The sequence below is a fragment of the Heliconius melpomene genome, chromosome 7 (genome assembly GCF_056956725.1).
Source record: "Heliconius melpomene rosina isolate 202511_hmr_F chromosome 7, ASM5695672v1, whole genome shotgun sequence".
NCBI classification, from domain to species: Eukaryota; Metazoa; Arthropoda; class Insecta; order Lepidoptera; family Nymphalidae; genus Heliconius; species Heliconius melpomene.
The window spans coordinates 5925971-5942252 of record NC_140395.1 but is presented as its reverse complement, the minus strand read 5'-3'; the positions used below and the strand labels follow the sequence as shown (position 1 = coordinate 5942252).

Sequence of the window (16282 nt, the reverse complement as noted above, 5' to 3'; positions counted from 1 at the left end):
GATATTTTAATAGACTATAAAATATATGTAGTTATCAAATATAGAATCTTTCTACTTTTTGAAGCTGGTTAAGTAACGATCACGACGAATACGAATATAATCATGGACAATACCTCAGTGACATTTCAATAAAAACAAGTCAAAAAAGTCGTAATTAATTATTTTCATTTCCCCACTCTAGTCATACTAATTACGGCGTTAAGTTCCACAACTAAACAACCTACTGCCTCGAATTAGAGCAGAAAGCTGAGAATAAAATGTCTTGACACTAGAATCTCTCTACTTACTCCGTTACATGCAGAAAAAAATGTAAAACTGTAAAAAAATGTCTTAATAAAACGAACGCACATATAAAATAATAGCTAAGTATCACTTTAGTCGAATAATTACAATCAATCGATAATGAACTGACCGATGACATCGCACCCCCTCAAATGATCCTCCCTAAATACATACTGTTCATTTATGTATACTGTCAATCATTAGTGTATATCAGACATATTTCCATAATTTGTCTTAAAAGTCATATGTTGTTTTTGATTCGAAAATAAAAAATAAAGGGAACATTTTCGACGAATTTAAAGATTAGGCTATCACTGTATTTGAAAAATGCTAGGCACAAGCTAGTGATTATGAACGCGACGGTTGTGGGCTCGAACCCCACTCGGGGAAATGAATTATTATTAATTAATATTTTCCTTTCTTTGCTCTGGTTACAAGGTAAAGCGCGGCAACACTACGTTCCCTCTGTCTACCCTGCTGTGTGCAGAAAACAGCGTAAAGCTGATAAAATAAATATTTAGAGAATGTGGGGGAGAAGTAAAGAAGGATTCCTCGAAATTCCTATGAAAACGAGAAAGAACTAAATTTTCCGTTATACTCCTTAACGTCCACGCAAACAAAGTTTCGGGCGACGACCAATGACACTAAAATCTGAAAAGAAAATTATACCCGTCCATATCGTAGTACACAATATAAACAAATCCCATTTATATGTAGAACGAGTGTCGTTGAACCCTCAACTGAGGTAGACGCGGTTCATATTGCTCTATTACATTCTACTATAGAATATAATATATCTACTGTCGTTTAAATTGCAAAAATATTCTTTATTTTTGAAGCCTTAGAGTTGAAATTTAATTGACAGCATAATAATTTGTCTATTTATATATAATTTTCAGATAACATGAGTTCTTAGTGTAGGTCCACTCTTGTGGAAGTTAGGCTGAAATAGAGATTTACGTAAATGTCACTTAAAATTCGATTATTTACGAGTACAATGTTTTTGAAAATATTTTATTCGAAACAAAGTAACGTATAACATGATGCTTCTTGTGTAAATATATCAAGAAGATAGAAAATTGGAGATGGAAAATTTTATCCTATATAATAGTTAAAAGTATGACTGCGCGTCGTCGTCGTAGCGAAAATAGAAAAATCTTCATAATAATGTCATGTATTGTAGCAGAGTAGATAGAGGGAACCTGGAAGCCTACTGGTACGACACTTCCATTCTCCACATTCTGGCAAATTCACTAGGCATTGTGGTAGTGGCGGAACTCAACCCCACGCGTTGCCTCATGAAAATATTAAATATTTCATTCCCCGAGACGGAATCAAAACCCACCACCATCGTGCCTACCATTGCATGTTTTTACTCTCAAAATCATATATTACCCAATTTATTAACAATAAATAACCATAAAATAAAATTTTAATAGTTATAATATACCATAGCACTCGGTTACCGCGGTCTACATAGTACATACTGTCATACAACGTACGTTAGCTTGTACGCTCCAATTGTCGCGCCTTTGATGTTATTCCAATAGGCATGCCACATCGAAGCTTTTCGTTTCCGGTCTTCGATATATATATACGAGTATGTATATCTTGCTTTTATCTTTTTTATTTTTGTTTTTTATATATAAATGAATAATAAAACTGTGTAATTTACGATATTTTTGTAAACCGAAGTTTGTAATTGAAAATTATAATTTTATAAAGCAGAGTTTGTTAGTGTAAACACCCTAATCTCAAGAACTTTTTGAAAAAATATTTTCATGTTGAATAGCCCAGCCGAAGAAGGCTATAGGCTTGATATAACATAGGCTATAGCCTTCCTCGATTGGATTAATCTTTTTATGTTAGACTATGACTGCAGATCAAAGTTTAAATCGAACTAAATAGGAGCCTTCTGATTCAATATGCTCTATGTTTTTATATAAAGAAAATTCCACCACGGCCAGCTCTTTAACCAACCCCTTTATACATCACTTAAGAAGGTATATGATTTGTTAAATGTATTGGAAACATCCCCAAAATCCCAGATTATATAAATAAACCCCTTGCCAAGCCTAACTGCGTAACAAACGTATATATTGTGCTACTGGAGATCAAACGAAACGTCAAAGTATTAACTTTTCATATTTATTCTTATTTAATGAAGGTAACTTTTAATATCCTTTTATATGTACGTATATTTAGAGGATAAACATGTATGGAATTAATGTCCATTGAATGTAATGTAGGATAGCTGCCAGATTGTACCATTGATTTTGAAAAGAGCAACTGTTGAGTTTCTTGCCGGCTCTTCTCAGCAGAACTGCCTTCCGAACCGGTGGTAGCTTTTTGTTCGTATGTTCATTATACATGTTAATATACATACATGACACATATTAAGGCTCTACTAAACATCTAAATTATATTATCTTAAAAAAAAATCTGTCCAGTGCGAATCCAACTCGCCCACCTAGGGTTCTGTAACAATTTCATATTTTAAGTCAACGGGCAGTTCAAATAAAAAAAAAAACCGAATAAAATGTACTATTATTCTGCGTAAAAACATATTATTATTAGCATAAAAAGAAGAAATTTATATTTATATAAAATATATTACACAAACGTAATTGACTATTAGTTTATTCTTTCAGCGATGTTGTTTATTTTCATGTCAAATTGAGTTGAAGAAAATAAATAGAGCTTTTACCTCATAAATTGACTCAATGCCACACAAATATTGCTTCTGAATTTCTAAAGGATAATATAAATATATTACCGAAATTCAACGTCTAATAATGATCTATAGATAAACTAGCGACCCTCTTGCGGCTTCGCCCGCTTTAACTACTGGATTATTCATGTAATGTATGTTTGCAAAGCACTTAAGATAATGTGAAAATTAATTAAACCCTAATGCAACCCGCATTTTTGTAGTTTCAATAAGATTTTTTCCAATTGTTTTACACAGCAAGGATGTTTTAGTAGGCACCGTAATTTTAAATCTGTGCTAATCTTTTCGAGTACTTATTAAAATATATTTAAATTACTATTTTTAGATAGTTAAATGACTATTTTTAAACGGAAGAAATTATAAACAAAAACCTACCTACTAATAACTACTACAAAAAATATGAAACCAAATATATCGCGCTGAAATAATACATTTAACTCCAATTATCCAATACATGCAAACGCATCTAAATCTTCGTTGCTATAGAGGCAGGCGGGTTTTTTTTTTCAAGCTTGTGGTTAATGCTGAAGAGGGTATTCTGTCCCTGATGAAAAGCAAGCACGACGTGGCTGCCTGTGAGGAAAATTAAATAGAATGCATGGGCCGGGAATCGAACCCGGGCCGCCCGCGTGGCAGGCGAGCATTCTACCACTGAACCACCGATGCGTGTAAGGCAAGCGGGCACAGCGGACGCATGGCGAGTGGCGAGCCGTTTCGCAGCAAGGATTTTTTTGATATTATAACAACTTCTAAAGTACTTATTAAAATGAAAAACAGTAAAAGACAGTTTTGGTCTACATTAAATGGCCAACGTAACTAATGTACTTATTTATATGCTGAGAGTAAGGGATAAGTGAAACTTGAGTAACATACAGCTGATGTGTCAACGGCGGGATGTGTCAACAATTAAATGCGTTTTTCTGTAAAACTATTCGCAATTTCGAAATATTGTAAAAAGCAAATTTTATCTTCGTTTAACGTAGAAAATTAATAAAGTATTTTAAAGGATAAGGATTAATACCATTATGGAAAAATATCCCTCACAATAAAAAATATATTGAAATTATTATTTTTAGACAGAAAAATGATCACTACACGTTATTCTTAAAAGATACGAATATGCCGTCGCTGACTTTTTTGTAGATCTTATTAAGAGGAACAATACTCCAGTACATTTTTTTCATGTAGTACTTACCATTAAAGCAGCGCATGCGCGAAAGTGTCTCAACGGGTAGGACTTTATACACATTTATTGCATTTGTGTTAATTTACATAAGAATGTACAAATAATAAACTATATATAAACATTCTATTAAAAACACTCGACTTAATGGTGAAAACCCCATCAAAATCCGTTGGGTGGTTTAGAAGAAGAAGAGTTAGAAACAACAGACAGACACGAAAAGCGACTTTGTTTTATAAGATACTAGTGGGCCCGGACGCGGCTACGCCCGCGAAAATATAAGCCTAAATAATTAAAATAAGTTAAAAAATAATAATAAGTGGAGATTTATTATTAGAAAAAATATCTGAGTAACCGAAATGAACAAACAAAAGAAGTAAAAGAAGGAAAAAGTACCTAAAGTTTGCCGTGCGCGCGTACTAAACATTTTTCTATATTAAATAATTACTAATTTTTGCGAACAATATTTAATAAAATCCCAAATGATTAAAATTACGATCTTTTAAGTGTATAACATCGGTATAGACAACCGAACTGAGATAAATTAATTATAAGCAGCAAATAATTACATAAAAAATAATAGTAATTCGAAAATATATAAAAAATTACAAAATCATCAAAGTCATCTGCCCGTTCGCGTCGGTCATACTATACCACTCGTAGGCGCTAGGTCATTTGGAATCAGTGACATCTCCTTAATTATTTATTAGAATACAGTAAACTATAATTTCCATCTAGATAAAATGCTAAAAGTGACTATTATATTTATTTTCATAAGGATGAATATCAAATTATAGAAATCATCTAATTTTTGTTAATGTATACAAATCTATATCGGCGTGCGCCATGTATGCATTAAGCAAGCTCATTTTGGGGGACGTTTTCTTAAAACAACAAACTTTGCAAGCCGTTGCTTAGGAACGCGTAGCGACGGTTGTTATTAATATGGCGGAATAAATTGCATGTCAAATTAATTATTTAAATATATTCGTATATATCGAAAATATTACAAATATGAGAAAAAAAAAGTATCCTATGTTCATCCCGGGACCCTCAAGTATCGTAAGTATTTTATCACAATTAAATTAGCGGTTTGGCCCTGATTGCGTAAAAGACAGACAGACAGACAGACAGAGTTACTTTCGAATTTATAATATAGGTATGGATTGACGTCAATGAATACGAGTACAGAGTAGCTGTAGGTTCGATTACGATTGTCTTTTAACGAGACTGTCTGGGCGTAGCATCGCGGCGTCTGCAGTAAATGCGATGGTTTTGGGTTTAATTCCCAGTAGGAACTGGGAAGAATTAATTAAGAGAAATAATTATTTTAAAGAGTAAGCTAGGTTTTAAGGGAGGCGATATAATAATTATGATGTAATAATCTCTACATATTAAAACAACGGCTGCGGTTGTCAATTTTACTTTACAATCATTTATAGACTTGTTTCTTATATTTTAGAACTGATTGTCTATTATTTTTATTTTAATGTTTATGTTAAACTAGATACCTAAATAAGTTATAGCTTAATTACATAAACCTTTACTTAAATTGTAGTTTATGTGTTATTCTGATGTATGTAGAAGTTTTATTATTGTAAAGTTTATTTTAAATCCGTTCAATAATATTGACGTGAAAGTGCAACAAACACCATTTTCACAAACTTTCACATTTAAAATATTAGTGGGATAGGTGGATGTCACATACGTACACCTCGTGATTAATGTATATTATATATATATAAAAACACATATCAACCAGCTACCCGTTTTCCACCTCTATTAACAATAACAATTATTGAAGATCTAAGAAACAACTAAGGTTTCTTAGTTCACTTTTTTATAATTGGATCGAGGGCTATAGAGGTTCCGATTTTCCTTATGAGGTACAGAACCCTAAAAATAACCCACTAGAAGGCAATTTGGCAGACAATAAGACATATACGGGTATACCATGTACCATGTTCTTGTTAAAGTTATACTTAAACTATAAATATAGTTATATTTATAGTATTTAGTGGATACACAGCGTATCACAATTGCACGAAAGCCAGCCCGTGATTAAATTCCTCTCCCGACCACGGTCAGTCTGAGATTTAGATCCATGTGTGGTATAAGTCATGAATTAAAGGCAATGTCCGCCGAATTCCGGAGACATTGCATGTTGAATGGCGGAATTCAACGCCGTGCTTTGCCTCGACACCAGAGTGAAGAAATGAAAATATCTTAATTTTTCTTTTAAGAATTAGTCTTCCAAAAAAAGCATAAAGTATCTTTCAATTTCCATAACCCTGTACAGGCTCGAGGTTTGTGTTTTAAGATTTTTTCTTTCGTGTAAAGTAAACTACTTATTTTTTTTTAAATTCATTCATCACCCCGAACTGAACTCACAACCGTCACGCAGACAGTCAGGCGCTATGCTGCTGGGTTGCCACGGCGTTAATAATGTTTTCTTATTATTTAATCAATCTATATGTGTATATTATTGTATTAATCACTGTCATATGGCTCGTTGGTCTAGGGGTATGATTCTCGCTTTGGGTGCGAGAGGTCCCGGGTTGAAATCCCGGACGAGCCCTATTTTTTTATATAATATATAATAATTTATTTTATTTTATAATTTGTACTTTTTTTAATATATTTGGTTTATATATAACTAATTACAACTTACGTAATACTTTTTTTATTATATTTACATGTGAATTCTATAGAACACATATTGTTTCCTATTATGAAACTTAACATTTAAGTGCAATTATTTTATTTTTTATAGCTACACACACTCCGTTGCTTCCATCACTGTGCCACGTCAGCCTTAACATTATCTAGTCTACTCACATCATAATATGAAAATCTATAGATTTAATTATTCTCTATAGAAAATAATAACCCATTACATAAATACCGGGCAAATCTTTTCCGGGGGCTAAGCAGTCCCATTTCTTAAGTATCTATGAAATATGTTCCCATATTTATTCCTTAATTCCCCTAGCAACGTCGCTGCTGCACCATTTTTGTACCAACGTAAGGCAATCCAGTCTAAGCGCATCCACTCCGGCGAGTCACTTCGTTCTGCCAGTCGTATTACGTGACTGACACGCATCCATTATCTGTGGATTATTAGATTTTACCTGTAATTTTACTTTTATATGTCCAAAAGATAGAGAAAAAACCTATTTTCTCCTTCAATTCACGATAAAATCTATCTATCTATATATATATAAAATCGAAAGGTCACTCACTCATCATGAAATCTCAGAACTTACAAGTGCTGGAATCTGAAATTTTGCATAGGAGTTATTTATGATCTTTGTAATATTCGACTCCTAAGGGGATGAAATAAGGGTTGAAAGTTTGTATGGAAAATTATTTAAATAGCCACCGATTTTTATAAGATTTGAAATTTAGACTCTTAAAAATGTTTCATTGAACACGTGTTTCATGGTTTATTAGGATTCACCATCTAAACTGACAATATTTTCATAGATATATTTAATAAATTTAATAAATGTTTGTATAGTTCAAACGGGCGAAGCCGCCCAAGTTCCAAGTTTATTTGAATAAATTAAAGAATTAAATTTAACTCAAAAATTCGGCTTGTTCTTCTATTCGTAAAACGGAACCTACACTCACCTTTTTATTGACGGTAGCGTTTAAACTTTAAATAATAAATAGATTTTAAATTCAATCTATTTCTAATACATATGCTAGCAACTACGCTTTGAGATTTAGGTACTTCCCCGTAACTAAAGAAGGCAGTCATGCGACAACTTTCGAGTCGCCCCGTGATAAATTTTAATCCCCAAACGGGATTTCGATTTAAATAATTGATACGTAAATATATATATTTTGTTGAGATTTCTCTTTAGATGTTTGTTAAATGTTATTTTGAAAATGTTTATACGTATACAGGAGTACTATATTTTAAAGTTTGTCGATACTAGCGACCCGTGCGTGGCTTTGCTCGCTAGAACTGCACAATTATTTCTTCTCTAAACTTTCGTGGTCTTGTAATAAAATCATTTTAAAAACAATATCTAAGTATATTACAATTTTGAAAACTTAAGAAAAGTTTCAGTTAATCCAATAAAACAATTATTTATAACAATTATGTTAATCAGAATTAAAGAATCATTTTTTTCTATTACGCTATTAAATGCCATTTTCTTTATATACATAGCTTTCATGTACAAACAGCGATGCGTTACGATTTTGAGAGAGAAAAAATAACTAATAATAAATAATTAAGAATAAGAAGATAATATTTAACAAACACACATTTACATATTACTCACAATGCTAGCTTTTACCTACATCCGTTCCCGCGTGTGGCCAGTGGAATACATACAAGAAATAAATCAAAAATCAATATAATTATTTCAATAAAATTAATAAGTTATAAATTTCAACCGCAAACCGAGAGAGGCTTTAATAACTGAAAATGTAATTATGGATATCAATCCCTTCATTTTGAATTAATTTACACTCGCTAGCGTTGATTGGATCCGCTGAAATTCACATGTTGAATTTCAAACATTGGGACAGCTTTGTGCGTTTATTATAGTACTTAATTGACATTTGACATTAATGACAGTTTTTTTTTTGCTTCACGCATTATCCTGCTTCCCCATTTTTCAAGATATTGCGTGTTGAGTGACCGAACTCAACGCTGAACTTTATCTTGTTACCAGAGCGAGAAAATGAAATAAAATCATTTCCGCAAGAAAGAATCGGGCCCATACTCGATGTGTTTACAGTCACATTTTACGTAAAAATATATATTTTAAAACACCTACTATAATCGGGATACAGCATGAAACAAAAAAAAATCCACTCCTGGAACAATCAATCAAATTCAAATATTTTATTCGACAAAATTTTAAAAATGTTATTGAAATAAAAAACTAAAACTTAAAATTTTTAAGTAAACTATATTATTGTCTTTGTAAATAAAAAATTGTATACTTTAAACGGTCGAAGCCGCAAGCGGTTACTAGTCTTTTATATAGCAAAATCAAATTTCACATTATTTCCTCCTCCTGTCGATAACAAATCTATAGTTATAATAGTTATTGTGCGAATGAAGTGTATCGTAAGCTCTAATTCTTTACAATTGACCGATATCCTTCAATAATAGCGACTTGACATGTTAACAGCGACCCCTGAACCCTCAACAAAAGCTCTTCAGCTTAAGATTATAGCAACCATATTTAAGGTAATACAAGATTTTTTTATATATTTTTTTATTATTTATGTTTTTATGATTATTCCCGTAGCGTTAAATTCCACCACTCAACACACAATGCGTTTAGAATTCGACGAAAAGTCAGGAACAAAAAATTATTCCGTTCCTGATCGACCCATTATTAACCGTATTTTTGGACTGGTTCCTGTTTATGAAATTTATCAACAGAACCCATCCAAAAAATACACTTTCAAACCTAATTTGCTTAAGTATCAAATTAAGCAAATAAAATAGCACTTAATTATCGATTAATATGTAGAAAATTGGGAAATGGAGTATCTTGACACTGAGCAGAAGCAACGTGTCCCATTTTCCAAATATTGCAAAGCGATATTTGCAATAATTGCCATATTTATCCTGAATTTCTTACCCTAAATTTGTGCGCACACTAGTAAGATCAAGGAAGTGAGTTCAATAGAACCTACTCTATATAAAGTAAGGTATCTCAAGATGATACAGTAGAAAATTTATATAAAAAAACTATAAGATGAAATAATTTTTATATATTTTTTTTTCCTTTTTTATTATTTTCACCCTGTATCCCACACATAGCAGGATAGGCAGTGGAAACCCAGAATCTTAGTGTTAAAACACTCCGTTCTCTATTAAGACACTTCCGTTTCCCATTTTCCGCCGAATTTTTGAGTCAAGTCAAAGCCGTACATAATTAGATAATTATTATTTATTAAACATTTAATGTACGGGGACATATTATAATATGATTTTTTTAAGTATCGTTGAACACTACCATTGAACTAAATTAAAAACTTATTAAATTTATTAAAACAATGAAATTTTTCTAGAGACATTGTGATTGTTGTTTTAATTTATGTATGCTCTTAATGGAGAATAAATATTTACAAAATTCGATTTAAATATATATTATCAAAACGTGAGAGGTTTACGCACGAAAGTAAATAGCTTTTATCTAAATGTACTAGCTAATAATTATGATGTTATAGTTATGACTGAGACTTGGCTTAATGAAACTGTATTTGATCATGAGCTAATTGATCGCAGATATAAAATAAAATAATATATTTAGACGGGATAGATCCTCTTCTTTATTTTGTTCTCATAAAAAAGATGGCGGTGGCGTAATGATAGCTATATTAAAAAAGTTTGAAGTAATTCGCAATATTAACAGAGAGTCTTCGTGTGAAGACCTCTGGATTACTTTAAGATTAGGTAAGAATAATATTGTTAACATATACGTAATCTATATCCCACCACCATTGAACGATTGTTACGTTGACACTTTTTTACGAAATCTTTCATGTGTGCTGAAAGAGCTTAATAAAAATTCATCCACAATGTTAATAGGTGATTTTAATTTAAGTGATTTACTGTGGGAGTATAATATAAGTAAGTGTTTTTTGTCTCCTTTAACATCAGAAAACCATATAGTAAATAACTTTTTGGACAATATCTTTTATAATAACCTTTACCAATGTAATAATGTTTCGAATGGAAATGGTAAAATGCTCGATTTGGTCTTCTCCACTGATCCCGCTTACATTACTATAAATCATGCTTCAGTAACTTTAATACCATCAGAAATTCATCATCCTCCTTTGGAAATCTCTTATCATTCGTCGTCAGGTAGCAGTCTTAAATACAATAAAATACTGTCATATAATTTTACAAAATACGCAAAAGACCGTGCAAAGTGGAGTAGGTTGAGTAGGAGGGCAGACCCTGGCAACAGCCGGGATTAATGCCAGGAGGAAGAAGATATAATTTTACAAAATGTGATTATGAGTCTCTGAACTCTGTTTTGGAATCAATTAATTGGACTTCTATTTGGGAAGGAGATTTGCATGTTGACGATATGGTTGAGAAGTTCTATTCAACTTTAATGCCCATTATCGATAAATTTACCCCTCTTAGAAAGCCACAAAATGAGAATTTCCCTAGTTGGTTTTCTTTGTCACTTATAAAAGCACTCAAAGAAAAAGCCAAATATCATAGAAAGTATAAAATGTATGAAAACTCTATGGATAATTTAAGTTATATTGTCTTAAAAGATCGTTGTGAACTATTATTAAAGGAATGTTATAGTAATTTTAAAATTAATGCTGCTATTCATCTGCAACGAGATCCATTGTATTTTTGGAGAATTTTCAAAGAAAAAAAGAATAATTGTACTTCGATTCCTAATGAGATGAACCTAAATAACGAAAAAGCGGTTGGAGGACAAAAAATTTGTAATCTTTTTTCCAAATATTTTCAGAGTGTTTATAACCTAAGCCAAAGCACTTCCACATCCGTAGTAAGAACATCTTATACTACAATTAATAATAAGCTATCATTTGGCAAAATGATTGTAGATGAGGTAGATGTTTTGAAACAACTCCAATCAATTAATGTACATAAATCTCCTGGCCCTGATGGTTTGTCTCCTTTATTTTTAAAAAAATGTGCACTCCATCTACATAAGCCCTTGGCTAAAATATACAATAAGTCATTAGAATCTGGTATATTTCCATCTAAATGGAAAGAGGCTTATATAACACCTATTCATAAGAGCCAAGATGCATGCGATGTGACTAATTATCGTCCTATTTCACTGTTATCAAACTGTGGTAAAATATTAGAAGCAATTGTCAACAAAAATATTTTATTTCATATACGTAGATACATAAACTGTAACCAGCATGGTTTCCTACCTGGTAGATCTACAACATCTAACTTAGTTTCATATGTGTCTGACATCGCGGAAGGTTTAGATAATCAAAAAGAGGTTCATGCTATATATACTGATTTTAGAAAAGCGTTCGATATGGTAAAACATGACTTATTACTAAAAAAAATGTAACACATGGGTATACATGGCAGTTTGTTAAGATGGATTGAGTCATACTTAAATAACCGTTCGCAATTGGTATATATCCGTGGATTTAAATCAGAACAATGTAAAGTAACTTCTGGGGTGCCTCAAGGGTCACACCTTGGTCCATTGTTATTTTTGATATTTATAAACGACCTATCTAATGATATCAAATCAAGTTTTAAATTTTTCGCAGATGACTTAAAAAATTATCGAATTATTAATCACGAATCTGATAAGCACATTTACAAGCAGACATAAACATTATTAGTAATTGGTGTAATTTGAATGAAATGTATCTCAATGCCAGTAAATGTTTCTTTTTAAAATTTTCTCGTAAAGTTGATGTTGAAAACGTTACATATTTTATTAATAATTTACCTTTACATGAAGTGACAAGCATTCGGGATCTGGGTGTCACATTTGATGGCTCGTTAAGTTTCAGAGCACATTTCGAAAATATAATAAGGAAAGCTTCCAAATTATCAGGTTTTATCAATAGACAATTAAAATTATTTAAGCAACCACATATAACTATTCTTTTATTTAATACGTTTGTGCGAAATATCCTAGAGTATTGTAGTGCGGTATGGAGTCCTAGCTATCAAATTCATATTAATAGATTGGAAAATGTTCAAAAAAGGTTCTTATATCACTTATCTTACTCAGATAATAAATGCCATGAGTTGAATTCCTATGTAAAACGGTTAGAGTATTATAAAATTTTACCCCTCTCTACACGTAGGAAGGTACTTGATATCATTCTACTCTACAAGTTAATTAATGGAATCATTGATTCACCTGACCTCTTGTGTCGCTTAAATTTCTGTGTACCACGGTCTAACAGTCGTTTGCGAAATAGAAAAACATTTTGCCTTCCTCTCACTAGAACCAATGTTTTAAGCCACTCACCCCTACATCGCATAACTGCTTCATATAATGCTATATGCTTTAAGTTAGACATTTTTAATCATATGTCTATATCCTCTCTACGTCGTATGTTAAAAGAAATTGTTTAGATTTTAAAATTAATATAATTTTAGTTGTAACTATTATTTAAGTTGTCATATTAGTCTTTGTATTTACGTTTTAAAATTGTTAAGATTTAAAATTTTATTTTTACATATATATGTATGTGTATTAGTTTTTTTTTTTTCACTGTTACCATAAGTTAGGCTATTTTTGTTTACTAAAATGCATGCTGTGTCTACATCTAGAAAAATGCAATCACGTGTAATTACAATGTTTATGATTTTTTTTCTTTATGTCAATGGATTTTGTTTTGTGTTTTGTTTTGTGGACCAATAAACAGAAAAAAAAAAAAGAATAAAAAAATAAAAGGAAAAGTTTTAAAAACAAATTTTAGTTTTTGTCTAAAATCTTATTTTACTTAATATATAATTTAATTGCCTCCTGTGAGGATTGAACTCACGACCCCTGGTTTACAAGACCAGTGCTCTGCCACTGAGCTAAAGAGGCTGATGCATCTTTGACATATAACGCATACGATTATTAATAGTACCACAAATACGTTTGCAAATAGAATATAGATGAATTTTTATTTTATAGAAAAGTAGAGAAAATATTTTCTCACATATTCCGTATCTCCGACTCCATATGCAGACATAACGTTAAATTAGTATTTAAACACCCATAATTTAGAAAATAGTATTATTTTATTTATTATAGATCAGATTTATATTAAATAAGTTATAATAAATATCTGCCTATTACTAAACGTTAAAAAATACTTTTTTATTATATTTATACAAGAAATAGAATCAAAGCGGCGTCCTAAGTAAAAAATGCTTATATTAAATTAATTTAAAGATTATAATATCTGAAACAAACTATTTTAAAGTCTTATAATATAATTCGGTAAAAAGAAGGTTGCAATGCCTCCTGTGAGGTTTGAACTCACGACCCCTGGTTTACGAGACCAGTGCTCTACCACTGAGCTAAAGAGGCTAACGACAATAGGTTGTGTATTGCAAATCTAATAGTAGTTTCTCTAGTTAAATGTAGTTCTTTGTTTGCACAGAGTTAATTTTTTAATGGGTACAGTGACTCGGAGTTAGAGAGCGCAGCAACCACGAGACTAAACTTAAATTGAACTTGAACCCAAAGTCCCCAACCCCAGAAGACAAATAATTAATAAACTGTCACTTGTTATTTCCCAAATTCACGTTTTCTTTACAGCATATACTTAGTTGAAATATTTAAAAGTTATCCATAATTAAGTTAATTTATTTATAAATATGTAATTCACAGCCAATTTTTACTTAATTACTTATACATTGGTTTACTTGCCTTCTGGGGTTAAGGATTTTGGGTTAGACGTCCAAGGAAAGTGTAGTAAAGATGAAACTGCCAATTAACCTAATATTTTATTGGTTATATTTTTTTATGAACTACGTCGTGTCTTTGATTTAATTCCTTTGAGAAGAAGATACCTCAAGATTCTCTCTGTCGTTTATTTAATATGCATTATTTCTATACAATAAAAATAACCATAATTATGCATCAAAAATATAAATATACAATTTTTTCAAGTTTCTTATGCTTCTTACACTATAGCAAATTACAGTCTAAAAGTGTATTTAAAGTAAAAGAATATTTTTATTAATATTTTCAAATGAAATTTTCTATTTGAAAAATAAAATACTATAAAATTTATAATATTCTAAAACGTATGTACACTATACAGGCACTTGGTTGTTAAAGCGCTCACCTTCAACGAGCTTTTATAACTAATTGAAATGAGCTTTCGTGTAAAAGCTTCACGGTATTATTTTTAAATGTTAGAGAGAAACGGGTACAAGTAATGCTTTAATATATATTTTTTTATACAATTTAATATAGTGCGATTTAAAAGACATAAATAGGTATAAACGCGTTTAAAGTTTCAAATTCGCTTAACTATGTAACACTTAACTGACTCTCAATCGGCGATGCCTGGTCCTCCTCCCTTTCTCCTCCCTTTCTTCTTATTATAGAAATTCCTTTTGAAGCTTGTAGGAACCTGTATGAAAATACAAATACGTATAAAAGGGTGCAAGGCATAAAGCCGACCGTACACGCTAACGACTGCCAACTCAGCAGCAACTTAAAATTAAAATGTAGCCACTCATTACAATAAACTAGCAACCGATTGAAATTACTGTACTAATATGGGACTTGCAAAATGAGATTTAACAATGTCAGCCTCTTTAGCTCAGTGGTAGAGCACTGGTCTCGTAAACCAGGGGTCGTGAGTTCAAACCTCACAGGAGGCATGTAGTTTTTTTATAGTTTATTATAGACTCTTGTATAGTTGTCATAGCTCTTATCGTGTAACATGGCCTTTGACATATGCTTATTTATTTACAGAGCATTGACCTATCTTTTATGATAATTAAAATTTATATTTTAGACCAACGTGGAACAGTGTGGATAGCATCCAAAATGTAAACGCGATGGTAGTGGCTTCAACTCCTATTCAGGACAATTAATAAGTTTCATTCTGCCCCAAAATTTGGCGCTGAGCTCCGCCTTTTAGGTCTTCATATCTTAAGAATTGGGCGGAAAGTGGAACTGAGTATATTAACAAAAAACAGAGGGAGAGAGACCCTGCTTTATGCGGTAAAAACTGTGGAATGGAAAAAATATTTTTAAACATTTTTTAAGTTGTTTTTGTGTTTTCATTAGGATTATTTTCATTAATTAATATAATCTATAAACGTATATATAGATTACCATAACTCACAGTAACTCTATGAAATCACTTTTTTTTAATAGAGATGAGTAAAAACAAATATGAGAAAAGTAAAAGTTTTACCACTTTTGATACAGTTCAAGCAATCTTTAATGTTTCTAAGACGATTTTTATATCATCTATTATTAGTGAGTAATGTCAGTAAACTCTTAATTGGAATTTCCATCCAATTAAAGACGCAAAGACAAAAAATAACAACACTGAGACAGAAATTTCAAACACTCAGTTAAAGGTTTACCCATTTAAATTAGAAATAC

At 31.3% G+C, this 16282-nt stretch overlaps 4 non-coding genes across 4 annotated transcripts; 2 read left to right on the top strand and 2 right to left on the bottom strand.

Annotated features, from left to right (window-relative positions):
• The first annotated feature begins 6702 nt into the window (after positions 1–6702).
• On the top strand, positions 6703–6774 carry TRNAP-UGG (transfer RNA proline (anticodon UGG)). Its single transcript has one exon. It is a non-coding gene; the product is annotated as a tRNA-Pro (tRNA).
• Positions 6775–13678: 6904 nt separating this feature from the next.
• On the bottom strand, positions 13679–13750 carry TRNAT-UGU (transfer RNA threonine (anticodon UGU)). Its single transcript has one exon. It is a non-coding gene; the product is annotated as a tRNA-Thr (tRNA).
• Positions 13751–14167: 417 nt separating this feature from the next.
• Positions 14168–14239, bottom strand: TRNAT-CGU (transfer RNA threonine (anticodon CGU)). The gene has a single exon. It is a non-coding gene; the product is annotated as a tRNA-Thr (tRNA).
• Positions 14240–15474: 1235 nt separating this feature from the next.
• Positions 15475–15546, top strand: TRNAT-CGU (transfer RNA threonine (anticodon CGU)). Its single transcript has one exon. It is a non-coding gene; the product is annotated as a tRNA-Thr (tRNA).
• The last annotated feature ends 736 nt before the right edge of the window (positions 15547–16282 follow it).